The 19,519-nt window shown below is 35.5% G+C and overlaps 1 long non-coding RNA gene across 1 annotated transcript in view; it reads left to right on the top strand.

Moving 5' to 3' along the window:
- The window catches only part of LOC145292230 (uncharacterized), a 60,691-nt gene that overhangs the window by 1,031 nt on the left and 40,141 nt on the right, over positions 1 to 19,519 (top strand). The gene's annotated exons all lie outside the window — the stretch shown is intronic.

Raw genomic sequence — 19,519 nt, 5'->3', positions numbered from 1 at the left:
TCCCAAATTTTCTTCCGTATTCGCTTAGGCACAGCCAAAACGTAAGGGGAAAATAAGTGTTTTTTTGACGGAGTCTCGCTTTAAAAATCTACATAAAATCAAATAATTATCTAATTAATACGAAATTTTCACCGATTATAAACTTTATAATGGTGTTTTTTTGTTTTTCATAATATATATATTAGGTACGTGAAAGAAAAATTCAAAGTTAACATATCTCAAAATGGAACAGCTCAGCAGAAAGAGTATGCAGAGACCATTCTAATGATACTTGAACCACCTCTGTGGGACAAATAATATGAAAGTTACAACAATTCTAAAGCTGAAATTTGAGGCTAATTTTTGACAATAGAATCAATGGATTTCCTTTAAAAAGTTGTGACCGATATCAAGATTTTTCACAGTTATTTTGTCATAACTTTCTTATTTCTTGTCCGATTTCAAAAAGACAAATATCACTGGATAGAGCTTATTGAATGGAGAACAAGAAAAATATATTTTGAAAGTGTATTAATGAATTATTTACAAGATTAAGAGGTGAAGGGGGATGCTGGGGCGGAAGATGCAATCATACTAAGGCAATATTACATCCCCGCATATGAAGTCTGCTGCTAATGCTGATTTTTTTTATGTCAAAATAAACTGCAGAAGAAGCACCGTTTTTTTTATTTCTCATCATACAAACACCAATAAATATAATTTTTTTTTACATTTCTCATGAACTTTTAGCATATAAATTATTAAAATTTCTTTTAGCATATAAATTTAAATTTCGGGTTTGTATTACTGTACACATAGATTCGAAAAAGTTGTCAAAAAAACAAATATATAACAAATAAATGTTATCAAAGGCAAGATAAGTTACTTTTCTACCTAACTGGATATATTTTTCGTGTTTTTATTCAGCTCGAATACAGTGTTTATCGATGTATTGGAAAATTCAAAATGGCGCCCGGCACTCTCGTTAACACGGTAAGTTCAAGAAAAGATGTTATAAATAATAAACTAGACAAAATACTGTTAGAAATTCGCTCATTATATGTTACCGTGACATAAGTTGGCATATATTCGGTGTTTTTTTAATAGTATTTTGTCTAGTGTATTATTTATAACACCTTTTCCCAAATTTACCGTGTTTAAGAGAGAGTGGCCGCCATTTTGAATTTTCCAATACAACGGTAAGCACTGCATGTTTTTCGAGCTGAATAAACATGTTACATTGAATAAAAACAAAAAATGTATCCAGTTTGGTAGAAAAGTAACTTATCTTGCCTTTGATAACATTTATTTGTTATATGTTTTTTGACAACTTTTTCGAATGTGTACAGTAATACAAACCGCAAAATTTCTTTTAAATTATTAAAACTTTTAGAATTTAAAGTTTGCAAAATGTGCATAATAAAAAATATATTCCTGAAAGTTTTATTTTTTAATTTTAAAAATAATTTTTTTTTAATTGTAAATTTGTTTATTAGTTTATTATGGAAGAAAAAAAAAAAGCAGCTCATTAAAAATGATAAAATAGAAAAAAATACATTTTGCCGGGGAGAAATGTTTTGGTTTAAAGAAAGTAAAATAATTTAAATCCTAAAAGTTCATTATGCTGAAATAAATTTTAATAATTTAAAAGAATTTTTTTAGCCAGCCGTAGTTTGGCGTCATTGCCGTTGTTGGAAAATATTTGTAAACAAAGTGCGTAGGTTAACGATATGGCGTTAGTGAAATTTTGAAAATTTTCGTAACGGCTTCACATTTTAGGTAAACTCAAAACCAATGAAGGTAAAGTCATATAGGCTTCATATTTCGCACAAATAAGGTTTAATATCTATATTAACGAATATATATAGTTTCAAAACTATTACAACTTACCTTCAGGTCTAATAATGATGATTTAAATGACACAAAACTTCACTTCAAAAATTTTTACACTTCTACTGAACGTATGGAAATAGTTCAAATACCAGCATGTAGCGAAACATGTGTGCTACCTCATCAGTATCCCTGCGGTGTGGTTAACCCCCCGGATATAGGTGGTAGGGGCAAATTTATGACACATACCTCAGTGCACAGAATTACGGCTTACTCAAGTTACCAATGCCACTTAACCCTCGCAAAAGCCTTGTCATTTTCACATACCTATATATATATATATATATATAAACTGAAAACAAAGGGATATAGTGTTTACCTGATATACTAGGCACCGCCAAAACTGGGGGGGGGCAGGTAAGTACTTTTTGACAGACCGTCTTTTTAAAAATCTACAAAACATTAGGTAATTATCCAATCAATACGAAATTTTCAGCGATTATTAAGAGAAGAATGAACTTTATAACAGTGTACTTATTTTTCATAAACAATATTTATATATATATATATATTTTTTGCTTACAAGCCCCCCCCCTTATTTTGAGGGGGTTCCAAATATGCTTAAAATAATCCTCTGAAACTGAACAAAACATATGTTGCTGTAAGGGACGGGATTATAGATTAAAAAAAAAAACTAGTTTGCATACCTTATTTTGATGTCTGAATATCAGAACTTTGATTGTGTTTAATTATCCCGCTTTTGAGTTTTGAAGTGTGAAATTCGGTGAATATTTTAAGTAAAATCATTAATTTAAGTTAAACAAAACAATTTTTTTTTAATATTTATACGAAAAAAGCCATTTTAAAATCTTTGAGAAATAAATTAACAATTTCTTTTTAGCGAGCCGAATAATGCATGACCATTATTAAACAGGGCATGCTTTGAAGAATCGATACAAAAAAAAAAAAATTCGATAAATATGGTGCCCTTTGTGTTAAAAATATCATTATTTTTTCGATCAAGTTTGGAAACGTTTGCCGCCTTTCGACTACGGTGGACCAAACGTGCTGAAATAATTTTTTTTATTCTGTTTTAAATTGCCCCCCCTGCCCATTTTGGAGAGCCTGGCCCCCCCACACATACACATTAAAAACCAAACATACAAATGGTCACCCATCTGGTACTGGACAGCCTCAGCGTTAATAATACATTGAAATTTTCGTCACTGAAAAATAAGTTTTTGTTTGACTTTTTGGTCTTCCACAGTTTGCTTTTTATCAAGTCCAAATATAAACAGTAATCAAATCGACTCGAAGTAACTGGTTGCCTATATGAATAAATGGAATTATTTGAAATCCAGGTACTTATATTATAATATTTTTGCATATTCTCATAGAAAATCACCCTAAATCTTAGTTAGACAACAAATTAATTCTTTCAAAAACCTTTTTTTTTTTTTAAACTATTTATATACGTTTTTTGTGCAAAACAAAAAACGCCAATTGTTAACTTTTAGGGAAAATTTAACATTTAAAATTTAATTAAAAATAGTAGAAAAAGTTTTACATCATTCTGCTTTCTATATAATAAAATTCAGGGTTTTATCTTTCTGGAAAAAAAAGTTACTCAGAAATAATGGATTTTAATAAATGTAATTTCGTTTTAAAAAACAACAACAACTTGATTTTTCGGCCATTTTTGGCCGTGCCTATGATATACGCAATGGTAAACTTCAAACTAATATAAAGAACAGTATTTATATATAGAAAATTTAATCCCAACCGAATTAAAAAAGCTCAATATGCAATAGAGAGTAGAGTTTATTAGAAGTCGAATAATAAATGTTGATTGTAAAGTTCAACTTACAGTTTTAATTTTCTTTTTCATATATATATATATATATATATATATATATATATATATATAGTAATTTATAAACTATATATATGGCGATTAAGCTACACTGAATATTCTGCGTTTCATCCACTCTAGGACTCTTCAGGCTTATGCGCAAATATATATATATATATATATATGTATGTATTTGCCTACACTTCCTTCTTTATTTGTTGGTAAAAATATGCTTAAAATAATCGGGCGAAACTTAGCAAAATTTATTGTATTGTGGGAGGGTAAAAATTTTAAATAAAACAAACAAATAAATGCATGCACACACACACAAACAAACAACTGCGCACATATAAAATTTATTAGAATTTTGAATGTGTTTAATTTTTTATCTTTTGTGTTTTGAAGTGTGAATTTATTGAATATGCTAATAATAATTGTTATCTTTCAGATAATTAAAAAAAAAAATTATATTGTCGCAGTGAGGGGCCATTTTAACAGCGGGTGTCACCAGTGTTACGGGTGTGGATGATAGTTTTTCTTTATCCACTTCACCGTAAACAAAAATATTAAAAGGTGTCAGAATCAGCGTAAAGGCAAAAACGAATTTAATCGTTCATAATATGGTTTTATTTAATAATAGAAAGAAAATAAATAATTTTTTTGTTGTATTTTAATATGCATGTGCCGATTCAATATGGTAGAAAAAGATTATATCGTTCAATGTTTAAAAAAATATTGAATGTTTTTGTTAAGAGTGTCCTAGTAATAAATGTTAGGATTTTAGTGCTATTTATTGTCGAAAAAATAATTATGAAAAAGGACCGAAAGGGTTAACGACCATTCTAGCCAAGAAAGGAACAAGTGCACTTACCTTAGTTGCGAAAGAATCGCCCTTTACGCAACACATAGTCCGTTAATAAATTATATCAATTGCCAACTAGGTAGTCCAATCAATGCAATCCTTGAAGTGTCAATAAAGCCCTTGAGGTTCATTAATAACGATTCAATATGAAGAATAGGGAAGAAGTCAAAAAAGGGTGTCCAAACAACTTCAGATCCAAAGAAAAAAGGAAAAACAACAGTTGGTGAGTTTCCTCCCAATTATATGCAGAAGTATCATGTGATCAAAGATTACATGATCCAAGGGAAAGCCTTTAAAAATGGTCAAACAACAACAACAACAACAATGTCTTTTGTTAGTAATAAGGCAAGTACACAAATTCCTTTCCTCCAATAATTCCTTCAATAATTCAATTTTTTTCACACAGTCCCCAAAGGACAAGGAAAAAAAAATTAAGTAGAAACAAGAATATGCAAAAGGTCAATAAACACATTAGTATATATTGTTTAACTTTTTTTTTCATATATATTTTTTCATATATATATATATATATATATATATATATACATGTAAACTTATCACAGAGATCCTAGACTATTCTGAGAGAAGACTAGGCCTCCCTCGGTGCCGTCTCTGAGGGTCACAACCTGGACAGTACCATTTCTGTCTTACAGGAGGGGGGGATTGAATTCCCACACACCTAAAATGGCACCAGTTGTCACAACTATCACAGCAGATCATGGCTTCGTTACCCTGTGGAGAACTACATATGCAACAAGGCCAGGTCGCTTCTACCTCCGGAGGGGGAGTGCTAAGACCGTCCATAGGCTCATCAACAGGAGAGGGCAAGGCTTGAACTGAATTATCTGTGTCAGAGGACAATTCCAATGGAAAGAGGTTCTTTAGTGAGTAAACCCGTATTGCGCCGCATCCTTGCTTGATTTTGTCCTAACCACTCCATCCTCTCCGCTAAAGGTTTCCAAAACAATTCCAAGAACCCAAAAGGGTTTAAGCGAACTCTTGTCTAACACCATGTCTCCAACCTTTAATCTGTTATGGAATGGCACCCTCAAACGACCCTGGGGCTTCTCTCTAAGACTTGACAAATACTAGTACCACAATGTTCTGAATTTGGCTAGGCACTTGTCCCGAATTTGCATGGTTCTGAGCAGCCTCTCCCGGCTGGGAGGGATTTGCGAAGTAAATTCTCTGTCAGTCAGGTCTAAGAGCAGCCCCAGTTTCTCATTAGGCCACAGGAACATGTTGGGGGTCACTGCTTCCAACTCAATCTCGGAAGATGCCCGATAAGTCAGAGGGCGGTTGTTGATGTCTCTTTGGATGTCAGAAACGATGGTAAGTAATGAGAAATAGTCCAACTCACCCCTACCAACCACCTTATAAAGGCAATTCTTTATTGTTTGTATCATCCTTTCCCAGACACTATCAACCCAGGGGAAAAACAGCGGAATGGGTTGGAATTTAATCGTGCAAGAGCCAAACTTTTGCTGATAGTCATTACTCAACACAAGCCTCTGAAACAACCACGCACCTCCCAGAAATGTCCTTGCATTGTCACTGTAAATGGCCGAGGGGATGCCATACAGATTAGAGAATCTGACCAATGCTTGCAGAAATGCTAAAACGCTCATATCTGGCACTACCTCGACATGTACAGCCCGCATACTAAGACATGTGAATATCAGAAGGTACATTTTCACCAACCTGCTTCCCTCCCTAATCCAAAGGTGACCCATGAAGTCCACTCCGGTATAACTGAAAGGGGTTTCCAGTTGAACACACGAAGTAGGCAAGCTGGACACATTAGGGGGTGAGACCTGTCTTGCATTATACCTCTGGCATAATGCACATGAAGAGAGAACCATCTTTACCACTTGTCTGCCCTTGGGCACCCAGTAACCTCGTCGTCTCAACTCCGTCAAGGTAAGTGCAACTCCCAGATGCTGGCACCAGGTATGAGCATCCATTATGAGAAGTCTTGTAATAGGATGATGTTTGGCCAATAAAATCGGGTGTCTGACTTCTAACCTTCCAATTCTGCCTCCAGACCTAATAAGGCCATCAGTATCTATGAACAAATCAAGGCTCCGCACTAGTCCAGGTACAGTTTTGCCAGCAGGACTCGACAAAAAAGCCAGCTCCGCATCATACACTTGTCGTTGCATCATCTTCACAAGAACAATGGCTGCCCGTTTCTCATAATCATCCTCCAACCTCCACAATCAACCGATGAATTTGAGCACAAGTGAAGTCACTCTAAGGAGCTTTGCAAAGGATGAAAATCTCTCCAAGGGGAGAACTGTCGCGAACTCCTCCCCACTTAAGATGGTAACATTCCAGGAGGCACGAGTCATTCTCTAGCAGGGTAAACTAAGGCATGGAAACTCCTAGGTGGCCCATGGCATGGTTCCGCTACCCAACCAAGCCGGACCTTGGCACCAGAACCCAAGGTGGTCCTTGAATCTTCTTAAAGATATTCCCCTTGTAATATTCCCCTTGGGTGCTCCGATGTGGGGATGTAACAGAAGGAGGAAGAGAACCCAAGTGTGGATCCTAACTTGGCACTCATCCACTGGATGGCCTTGAGCCTATTCCGGCCAAAAACGTTTTTGCTTACAATGGTCCCCGATAAAAGCCAGGAAAGGACCACCTGTGAATCTGTTGCCACATGAACCTCTATTGGAGAGAATCTTCCCAGGTTCCTCAAAATAACGTGCAAGCACCTAAACACCAAGAAAACGGCCATAAGCTCCATCGTGGGGAGGGTCTTTTTTTAAAGGAGCCACCTTAGCCTTTGCAAAGACCAAGGAAACTCTACAATTCTGCACAGCATAAGCTGCGAAGCCGTATGCTTCAGGAGAAGCATCGCAGAAGAAGAAATGTTTGCCTGTTTCTTCCTTCCCGAATACTCTTTGTGGGAAAGAAAGTGTTTCCAGCTCGGAAAGGTCAGAGGACAGACTCCTCCAAAGGGATTAGTAATCAGAGGACACTAGTGCATCTCATTCATACCCGCTCTTCCAAAGCTGGCTTAATAAAATGCATCCTCATATCGAAACTGGCAGACACAGAGACAAGGGATCATATACTCTGGCCACCTCCCCAAGAATCTGTCTCCTTATCGATGCAGAAGGGTCACAATCAACTGGGGTCACACAAAATGTGTCCAAGAGGGGGCTGTATCGATAGCCTAGCACCTTTTCCCAATCACTGCTATGATTACTCAGCGTGCCATGCTCTTCCATATTCTCAGATGGATTCATTGTTAGAACTACAAGACTGGAGTTGAAAACCTCCCTGGAGCAATCGTTCTCTGGTCAGTTCATATAAATTGCATAGGTCTCTCGGATCATTCCTTGTTATAACTAAATTATCCACATAGAAGTTATTTTCCATCAAATATCTACAGTCATCCAGAGGGAAACGGGCCGCATGGTGCTGGAGGATATAGTTCAGAATGAAAGGGCTCAAGGCAAGCCCGAAAGTAATTGTATTATACCTGAAGCAGTGCAGGCGACTGCCATCTTTCAGGAAAAAAAAACTTGTTTTTATCAGAATCCAATTGTAGGTGGATCATCAAGAAGGCTTTCCTGATATCCGCCAATACAACATGATCATTAGTACGGAATCTGAGGAGCAGGTCCAATAGATCGCTTGTAAGGTTTATCCCTTGATAGATTGCTTCATTAAGGGAGGAGGCATCACCAACCTTCAAGCTACAGTTAAACACAGGCCTAATCTTAGTGGTGGAAGTGGGGTCTGACTTCAGCACAGGTCTATGTGGAATCCAAACATACTCATCAAATTGTTCTGGCATCACAAAGATCTTCTCAATTATGCCATCATGTTCCTGCTCCTGGAAAACCTTTAGATAGTCCTGATACAATTGTTTCTTCTCTAGTCTGCCTGCAACATGTTCTAAGGTACGTAAGGCTACAGCATGGTTTGAGGGTACACATGATAGTTTGTCATCCTCCCAGAGCAATTGAATGTAGTATTTGTTATCCCTAAACTGGATGGATCGTCTAAATTGACTGATCTTCTGTTCATCATAATTCAAAACGTCTGATTCTCTTATACCTAATGATTCCATGTTGAACATTTTCTCTAATCCTCTCTGTACTACACTGTCTGGGAAGAAATCACTAAGTGGGTCCTCATACATATTCCGGGACTCCAATATAAAACACATCAGAGATATCACATTCAATGTGCTCGAACTCATCCAAAATACCATCTAGGGTCTCAATGTGTACTGACACATCAATCTCTTCATGCACTAACACTAGGAGAGAGATCAGGCAATGAGACCCAACATTGGCCTCCAACACACCCTCCATGAACTGCATTCTCCCAGGATTGTGGCTAGGTTAATTCCACAATCTCGTCCAATCGTTGTTGAACGTCCAAGTGGCTTCAACCTTTCACTGGAAAGATATGTTCGACAACTACCAGTGTCTCATAAACAATTAACAGTAACCTGTTTGTTGTTCTTACTAAATGTTACACAAAGAACTGGTGGGGGGATAGAAGATCCTCTACTCTAAGAGTAACAGGCTGAGTTGACATGGAAGGAGAGGTTTCTTCAGGAAGAACTGGGCTCGGGCTCAGACGGCACCCTTCCCCCAGAACTACGTACAAGATTAAGTGACAGGCTCGTATTCCTGTCATCTTTGATAAGAAGACATTTGACGGCCTCCTTGGTGGTGTTCAGAATGGATGACAAGGATGGAATTCTCTTACCGGTGATCTGGATCAATTCTTCCTTGACTTTCTTGGGAAATTTGGCGAATATAATCTTAGCCATAAGGCAAGCTCCAGAACAGTCATTCGAAAATGTACAGTTGAAGGAGCCCTCCAATTCTGTGAGATGCGAGGCTGTCCCTGATATAAAGTTAATCAGGGTTGTATATGTTCTGTCCCGTCCACAGGAAAAATCCAGTATATCCTGAAAAATGTGGTCTATAATGTCATCTTCATCAAGGTATTCATTCTTCAGAACAGAGAGAGCCACTTCATAGTTCTTGTTGCAGATAGCCAAATGGTTAATTAGTAGCAAGGGTTGTCTGGAGAGCAAACACTTGAGGAAATTCAGCCTCTCGGCGTCACTAGCCATTCCTGTCACACAATTTTTGAATCTCGACAAAAAATTCCTAAAACTCATCAGATTGGACCGAATGTCCAATCCATCAAAGGTAGGTCCTATAATTTGGACCTGTGGAGGCTTTACTACAAAGGAAGACATGTTTCTGCCTACTTTCATGGAAGGAGAACTCAGGGACCCAGCATTGTCTGGGAGGTGCTTGAGGTCAAGATACTCTATTTCTTCCTGAAACTTGAGGTGTTTCGGTAGCTTTTCTTCCTGGAGTGGTTGCTCATCACCCTTCTTGGACATGAGTTGGATCTTTTGGACACAGACGTCCACCTCCGTCATGAACTCATAGACAGATTGCCTTAGGCCGGTAAATATTTTGGCAGAGGTCTCCACGCGATGGGCAATCTCTAGGTATGTCTGAATGTTAGTCCATAAAACAGAAATTCTCTTGTGTAAAACATTTTCATTCTCCTCCATATTAGTGGGTTTCTTTCATAATGTGTCGAAAAAATAATTATGAAAAAAGACCGAAAGGGTTAATGCCCATTCTAGCCAAGGAAGGAACAAATGCACTTACCTTAGTTGCAAAAGAATTGCCCTTTCCACGACACACAGTCAATTAATAAATTGTATCAATCGCCAACGAGGTAGTCCAATCAATGAAATCCTTGAAGTGTCAATAAAACCCTTGAGGTTCAATAATAACGAGTCAATATGAAAAATATGGAAGAAGTCAAAAAAGGGTGTCCAAACAACTTCAGATCCAAAGAAAAAAGGAAAAACAACAGTTGGTGAGTTTCCTCCCAATTATATGCAGAAGTATCATGTGATCAAAGGGAAAGCCTTTAAAAATGGTCAAACAACAACAATGTCTTTTGTTAGTAATAAGGCAAGTACACAAATTCCTTTCCTCCAACAATCGCTAACCCTTTCAATTTTTTTCACAGTATAGTTGCGAGGACTTTATACATGTTTTTCTTAAATAGAGTATGATAGGACTGGAGCAAAGAACTGTAGCAAAAAGGGGAAAAGAGAAATCCTTCTCATACTGAGGAAGTCATGTTTTTCTTAGAGATAAATGTTTCTTCTATTTAACAAAAGGAATTAAAATTTGTTATATGAGTGAGTTCCAGTAATGTGATAATTTTACTGCATACGTGTGTTTGATGTGACACATATACAGGTAACTTAGTATGGAACAGAAAGCAGATGCAGAACAGATCAAGCAGGCCTTTTTAACCATGTATTCTACCAATGCATTTAATGCATATGACGAGTTTGTCACTTGACAACTTTGCCCTGATGAGATGGACGACTTTTTTGCTGAGCTGCAACGCCTGGCTCAGTTGATTGGGGAATCATTGCCTGAATGTTGGTTAACGTGCATATTCGTTTCTGGACTACCGCAACATGTGCAAAGGCATCATGAGATATGTTGTTTCAGAAACAGTGGCCTTGGACATGTAGCACTGCAGTGCTAGGGAAATGTCAAAGGGGAGGAAGCATTAGCATTAGTCTCCTCCAACAGAACACTAAGAAGCTCCTTTCTATGAATGTATGTGTAGATGGGAAGATGCACAGTGTTGATTGATTCCGGGTGTTTGCAGACTAGTGAGTAAAGCCGGAGTACTAACAGCTGACAGAAGGACATCGAATGGCCCAAGATATGGCAGAATAAATGTACAAGTTGTCTAAGTTCCAGCTGCCGACATTGAGGCATTGGTCATAAACAGCTATTAGGCTTTGATCTACTGTTGAGTATTGATGCGATCAAGAAACTCAGTGGAGTTTTTTTCACAGAATGCTGACACAATGCGTTTGTTCCTCATGCTGACACATAATTACAATATGGTATTAATTGTAAGATTTTTATTTTCTGAAACTTTAGCACTTAAAAGAACTTTATTTAAGTATGATATTAATATCTGAATTCTGTATCTGTCTGGATAGAAAACGACAGAACTTTTTTAAGTATGCTATCATATTATCTTACAAACTATGCGAGGGCATTTATAATCCTGATCTGGAACTTTGCCACATGGCTACCCCTTCTTAGTGTGATTGATCCATAGATCTTGCCAGACTGGAAGACTAAAGGCTTTGATATAAACCTGTGCTTCTTATTCCATGACATTGAGCCATTACACTAGAGGTGGGAAGTCTCCAGGGTCATAGTTGACAACCTTCCTAGTGCTGGTGACATTGACGAATTTCCCAGTTTATAAATCTAAGGAGTAGGTAGGCTCTGCTTATCTCCCAACTCTCATACTTATCCTTTATTTAATAGCCAGGTGCAGTCACAATACAAGTGACTCACTTGAGACTCTCTGTGCCTCATCTTGATTCCTGATTTGGACAATGAACGCCGACTGCCCATTTGCTTAATATTTCTCTCACAGACAGAACAAATGGCTTTGCTTGCAATGCTACTTATATTCACCTGACTAGTTTAGACTATTATTGTAGAGTTATTGTAGAGTTGTTGTAGAATGTACTTTAATTTAATTTCCTTTCTTTATTTCCTTCTTAGATATATCAAATAAAATTAAAATATAAATTTCCAAAAATCCACAAAATGATCTGCAGCCGAAGTACTGAACACAGGTTAAAGACAAATAGAAACTAGCTGAACACACTAAAAGTGGAAAATTTTGTTGAAAGAAAGCTTTTTACTACTAATTACTTAACTTGCTTAATAAGTATTGTAAAATCATTGCTTATTCACCTAAACTTGTTTTTCTGCTCTTAATTACTGATATTTCTTCACTTTTTTGAAAATAATAAATTATCATTCCTTGACTGAGTTTATGTATATATGTAAGTCCTATACTTGTCGTATGTATATGGTTACTTATATATACTAAAATAACTGGCAAACTCTTTTTTTAAATTTCGAGTAAAAAGGACTAGTTACTTTGACTCCAAGATGACTGCCTGTGTCTGTTTTATATGATAAACATTATTCCAAATTTTTATACTCCTAAACTCTACCCAAAACCCTGTATATCCTAATGTATATTAATACTGTATTCTTGTAAATTATATCATCTCTTCTGTTTCAATTGGACAACTAATCAATTGCTCTTCTTCCCGTACTACTATAAAATTGCGTACGTTGCATGTACCTTGAGAAAGAGGTTCAGCTTTCAGTTCCTAACTTTAGAAGGCTGACCTTTTTAAAAAATCAATAAATGCTAAACATGTATTGATTTCTATTGCTAAGGCATGCATTAGCTTAACTCCTATTTATTTTCTATAGCTATTCTATATAATAGATACTTATTAACCATAGTTTGTACTTAGATATAAAGTGATCTGTATTAAGTAGAAACTTTATATCTCTCTTCCCCCTTAGACGGGTGAAAGTACTGGTGATTGTCTTTACATGAAAACTAACACCTAAAACACATTTCGAATCGTACCCTAACTCTTTATACTATTTTTCCAATGTATTTATTAATCCACAAACAGCATTTAATCTTTGCTGAACCCTAGTAAATATTCACCTTAAATCTACAATCCATACTCATACATGCCTGCACTCAAAACGTGTGAATAATTCACATCTTCAATCTTAATCCTATTTTGAGGCATGTAACTTCAAAGCAGATACTAATTATCTTTGATACTAATTCTATTAATCCTAACTACCTATGCATGGGTGTAGAAATACCTGGCTTTGAAACCAGGCATGGGAAAAGCCATCTCATTGCTGATGGACCTGTAGATCTGGTCAGGTCATCCATCTAGAAGTAGGAAAACTCCGATATGTAAACCTGTAAACCAATGTCGTCCCCCACCTCCGCCTCATTCCTTTCCCTTAAATCTGGGCATCTCAGGGATGCTTGGTTATCATGTATACTAACAGGATTGGACTGGGCCATGCTTGTTTGACAGGTTTGAGGGTTCTAGTTTGACAGTTGCTAGCTGCTGTTTCCGACTGACAGTACAGGAGCCCTAATTCTTTAGTAGCACTTAGAATGGTTGTTCTATCATCAGTTGAATAATATCAGGATGTTTGTAGTGCTATGTACCACATGAAAAGGGACCCTGCACTCATCTCTGGTGGGCATTCTCGAGGCCAGATTCCTGTGGATGAGAAGTCAGCTGATGGTCTCTTTATATTTCATGATGGTGACTATGCATATTCGCTTTGTCTAGCACCTCTCACCCTAAATCCGAAATTATGACATATAATGAAATGACAGCTCAATCCAAAATAATGTTTAAACCACACACACTCGAACAATGAATAGGCTTCTCTCTTGAGAATTGCATTTACAAATATCTGTGGACTTAGAACTAACTTAGATAACATAAAATCATTTCTTTTAAAAAACTTCCCAGATACTAGTGGTGGGACGATTAATCGGAATCGGAATCGTTAATCGTAAGAATCGTGTATTTTGGGAGGTATCGGAATCGCATCGTTAAAAAATACCTTAATTTTCCGATTCCTTCATTACGATTCTTTTAGTCTGATGTTGAAAAAAAGAAAATGTCCTGATATTTCTAACCACAAGAGAGAAATGTAGCATGTTATAAAAAGAAACCAAAGAAATTCATTACTAACAGGGCAAAGTGCCCCCTCCCTTACAAGATTCATTCATTCAGATCTATTGTAATCAAAACTACAAAAGAGTTAACCTGAAAAGAAGTATGCAGGGCTCTTCATTGCGAGTAAAAATTTAAAAAAATACGCTTATCTTTTTGGCGACTGTTTTTTTTTTTTACTAACAAATCTTCTAGTAGTGATTGAAAATGCTTTTTCAACTTATATTTTCTTAAAATAAAACGAGCAAAGTCAAATTATTTAAACAGTAAAAAGTTTAATAGAACAATATACTTTTTTTTTCTTTTTTTCAAATAAGGCTTTTGAAAGAAATATCTCTAAAATGAAATTGATCACGTTGTATTATTTCGCAAAATTTTGACAGTCGGCTTCTTTTGAAGTTTCAAAAAGAATATCATTGGAATAACATTAGAACTACACATGCTAAGTGGTGGTTTGCGGTTAAGGTATTCAGAAAATGAAAAAACAAAAACAATTATTTTGCTATCTCTTAAATACAGCTTTATATTTAATTTAAGCTACTACTGGGTAAGTCAATTTTCAAATATTTTTTTTTTTTAAATTTACATTCTATTAAAATATTCAGCTCATGAAGCAATTAGATATATTTTTTGGAACTTCTTTTCAGATTCCCCCCCCCCAAAAAAAATAAAATAAAATATGGCTGAATCCAAGTTGAGCGTTACAAATTTCAGAGAAATATTGGTTTTAATTTAGATTAAATAACATTTTTGGTATGATTTTACTTTAGGGCTCGTCTCACGTTCGTATAGAAAAATATATTTTTGAAAGTAGATTTAGGTGTGCTGAAAACGCCACTCCATTCTCGAGTAACTCTTTATAAAATACCTATTTCGAATTTTGTTTTTATCCCGAAAAAATAAAACTTATTCTAAAACAGACATTGGGCTTATGTTTTTTGTACCCCCCCCCAAAAAAAAACACCATGAACTTTATAAACAATCAAAAACACGTGTTAGATGCTTCCTTCGATATTTTAAAAACTATTGCCGGCCCCAATTTTGAATGCAATATTTGTTTATAACACACCCGAAATTATATGAAAATTTAGATTTTAAAGGCAAGTCGTGGTAGTGTATTATCGACATTTACAAAAAAAAAAAAAGAATTGCCTTTCCAAAATTATCCGCAATTTTTAAAAATTAATTTCCATCTAATTTTAAATTGTCCGCGAAAGATTTACTACGCTTATGTCACTTTAATACGAGTGTGGGTGCACATATGGCACACGAATAGCCTTAGTGTGCACGCGAGCGTACCGTAACGAAAGCTGTAAAATGCCCGAAAATAGTCTGAGGGTTCAGAGGCTCATACCCACTAGCGTAGCTAGGGGGGGGCGGTCAGCCCCGGGTGACAGCCATAGAGGGGTGACAATCCCCCCCCCCTCCAAAAAAAATTTTTTTCAGCCAAGCTTAGGTGCGAAAATAGAATTTATTTATTATATATTATGGAATTTTTACGTTTTAATTTAAAATCTTTTTTTAGAATATTATAAACTCTTAAGAAAATTAGTCATTGCAAAACCTTTTGTCGATTTTTATTGAAAAATTTTGTACTTATGAAATCAGTTGATGACATTTCATTTTTTTTAACTGTGGAAAAATGAGAAAGAAACCATATATATATGGTGCTCGGTAAAAATGGCACTGGTAAAAATGGCACCGGTAAAAATGGCACAAGTGAATAACTAGGTAAAAATGGCACCAAAAGGTGCTACTGAAGCTATGGAGTCCCAAATTCTAACCTCATTTTGGGTTTTATAAAAGTTCCTATTTTCTTGCCGTCAACAAGGGCAGAGTTAGACACAAGGCTGATTTTTAATATCCAGCCCCTCCCCCCCAAAAAAAGGGTCAGTTTTCATCGGAACAAAAGATTACAATTACCTCAGTTTAGAAGCATTGTTTGTCTAAAGGTTCTTATTTAATTGCACCCCCACTAGGGCAAAGTTAGACACAAGGTTGGTTTTAAATCTGGGGAATATCCAGCTCCCCAAAAAGGGGCATTTTTGATCTGAACAAAAAATTACAATTATCTCAGTTTAGAAGCATTGTTTATCTAAAGGTTCTTATTTAATTGCACCCCGCGAGGGCAAAGTTAGACACAATGTCGGTTTTTAATCTGCAAATTAGCAAAATTACCAACTAGTCACTCAGAGCAGTTTTATTAGTGAGGGTCGAAATCGCAGTGTCTTTATTTTTTTTTTTTTGCTTACGTCACCATCTCGGTGTCACCAATTTTTTTTAACCCTCCTTAACTTCAAAGAGTAAATACAATATATACAACTAAAAAAATAATTGTTAAAAATGCTGATTCTATTCATGAAAAATTCTTTTAACTAGAAATTAAAACTTAGGTAAAGATAGCTGACTGACAGCAACAGGAGTACTGGTTAACTACTGAACCACGTGGAAAGGTGTGGGGGGAGGAAAAAAGGAAATTAAATGATGATAATAAATTATGATAACCGTCTTTGAAAGGCACTAAACTCCTAAAATTTACTTCTTTAAAATTTTAGGCGGCATTCCCCGGCGATTTTAAAGAACTCTCTCTCAAAAAAAAAAAAAAAAAAAAAAAAAAATTAATTTTTAAGGTTTGGGAAAGATATATTTATTATAACCGAATTCCTGTATGAAGACTGGATCTACTTTATTGGACGTTAATTTGTGAGATAAGTAATTTTTCAATGTTTAATATGTTGTTAAAGTTTCAATTATCAATTAAATTTTTTTAATTGCGTTTTATTTTCAATTTATTTTAAAAAAACAGGGTTTAAAATGTATTTTTCAAGGTAACAAGCTTCGAAAGAAGTCTAATTAAAAAAAATCACTTAATTTTTAATTTCGACAACGAGAATTTAATTATTAAAAAAATATTGAAATGTGACATTTTTTTTAACATTTCTATTAGTTCAATTAATTTTCTTTCAATAATTCATTTCACTCAACAAACTTCACCATTTTTTGTTTTGCTTTACTTTTATCTTTTTCTGTAATTTTGGTAATTATTTTTGCTCAATTTTATCTAGTATTTCATTTGTTTTTATAGTGGTATCGTTTTTATATGTGTTCCTTTGATATACCCTATTTCAAAATTAGTTTGGCTAAACTTATTCTTTACGTAAGAACCAACGTGTAAAAGCAATGAAAAAGTAAGAAAAAACAATAGGTGTTAACTACACTTTGTGAATTATGCACGTTCATTTATAAATTATTAAATTAAATATTTATCTTTTTTTTATATTTAATTAGTATATATTTTCTTTCTCTTCCGCAATATTTTTTATTTATTTAATTCATTAAATCTGTTAATTATGAGGACCAAAATAATGAATTGTGTTAATTTATTCTCTAATTTTCTTGTTTTTGTTCTGTTATATAAATTCTATTTTATTTGTTTTTGCTCTGAAGGATTAATTCTATTTTCTTTGTTTTTTTTCTTCTGTATTCCAATTAAGTAAAATAAATTTTGCAAATTTTTCCGTTTAGTTTACTATATAATAATTTTATTTAAACCAAAACACGACTGTGTAGGCATAAAATATCTCTTCCAAAGTTAGAGAACATATTTGGGAACTACCCGACCATAAGTATAAAACTACCTGGTATATTTCAAAACAATAATTCCCTAGGAATCGGAATCGGAATCGTACTTGGTATCGGAATCGTTAATCAATATTTTCCTGGAATCGGAATCGGAATCGTATAAAAATTAGGAATCGTCCCAACACTACCAGATACCTTAGCACTAACTGAAACTAACTTGCACTCCTCCATCCACTCTAACATTTATAACATATCTGGTTATCTTCCACTTTGTAATAAGGACTCTGACAGACACATGCATGGAATTGGAATCTATATTCATAACACTCTCCCCATGACTAGGGAATCTAAACTAGAATCAGATAATCAGGCCTTCATGTGGTTTAAAATAACTTTACAACATAGCGTTAACTACCTATATTTTCTTTATCGCTCTCCTCCAAATACATGTATTTGGTGACTTTAACACCCACCACAATAATTGGCTTGGCTTGTCGCATCCTCCATAACTTTTCTATATCCCATTCTTTGACACAGTAACATTCTTGATCTCTCTCCCAAATCGTCAGGACCAACTAGCATCACTTCTGGATCTATTTCTCACAACAGTTCCTGAGGATTGTGTAACAAATGCCCATTGCCCACTCGGGAATGCTGATCATGCTGTGATAATGATAGACATCACTCTAAACTCTTGACCCCACATTGAAGAGCCATTGCTCAAAACTACAAGGTACTACAATAAGGCTGACTGGGATGCCATTGGAGATCACGTGGGTAAATATATTTTCTCTTCCTGTGGGACAGTGTGCAAATGACATCACTGAATGGTTCAAAGCAGCAATTGAAGCACATGTTCCCTCACGGAAGTTCTTTAGAAGATCCCACTCTCTCCAATAGTTTACTTCTACTTGTACAGCTGCCATTGCTCAGAGACAACATGCATACCATATATTTATCAGGCATAAGTCTAATACAAACAGACAAAAGTTTATAGAAACTAGAAGTAATTGTAAGAAAGAAATAGTAACAGCTAAGAGAGAATATGCTGAATCCACCAGAAAATACATTTAAGCGCAGAAATTAGGAACTCATGATTTCTGGAAAATATACAACAGTGTAATAAATAATGGGCAATCAACAGTTCCCCCATTATCCAACAATCATGTGGTTGTTTGCACAGCAACTGAGAAAGCTAACATACTTGCCCATCAGTTTGCCTCAAACTCTACTCGGGACCCAGCAAACCACTCCCTTCCTGCAGACAGAAACCACACTAGATGATCTGGAAATCATCCCTTCTCAAGTAATAATATCATAAAAAACCTAGACCCCTCAAAAGTATGTGGACCTGATCTAATCCTGGCTGTACTATTAAAAAAATGCTCTGCTGAGGTTGTTCCAGTTCTCTCCAAACTCTTAAACATGTGCCTTAACGAATCATGCTATCCTGTCTGCTGGAAAAATGCTTGTCATACCAGTTAACAAGAATTCTTGTGAAAGAATTGCCCGATTTGCCTCCTCATTATTTGAGTCCATAATAATTCAAGCTCTAGTCCACCACCTTACAGATGCTAAACTTCTGTCTGACCATCAATATGGATTTAGGTAAGCCCGTTGTACTGCAGATATTCTAACTGTAATCTTTGAACGTACATAGCATGCCCTGGATAAGGCAGAGGAGAGTAGGTAGTAGCCCTGGATATATCTAAGGCTTTTGACAGGGTATGGCATGGTGGTCTTTTCATGAAAATCAGATCCTATGGTATTA

The sequence above is a fragment of the Euprymna scolopes genome, chromosome 13 (genome assembly GCF_053919585.1).
Source record: "Euprymna scolopes isolate OS-2025 chromosome 13, ASM5391958v1, whole genome shotgun sequence".
Taxonomy (NCBI): domain Eukaryota; kingdom Metazoa; phylum Mollusca; class Cephalopoda; order Sepiida; family Sepiolidae; genus Euprymna; species Euprymna scolopes.
The sequence above is the reverse complement of the archived record's forward strand: the minus strand, read 5'-3'. Positions and strand labels throughout refer to the sequence as shown.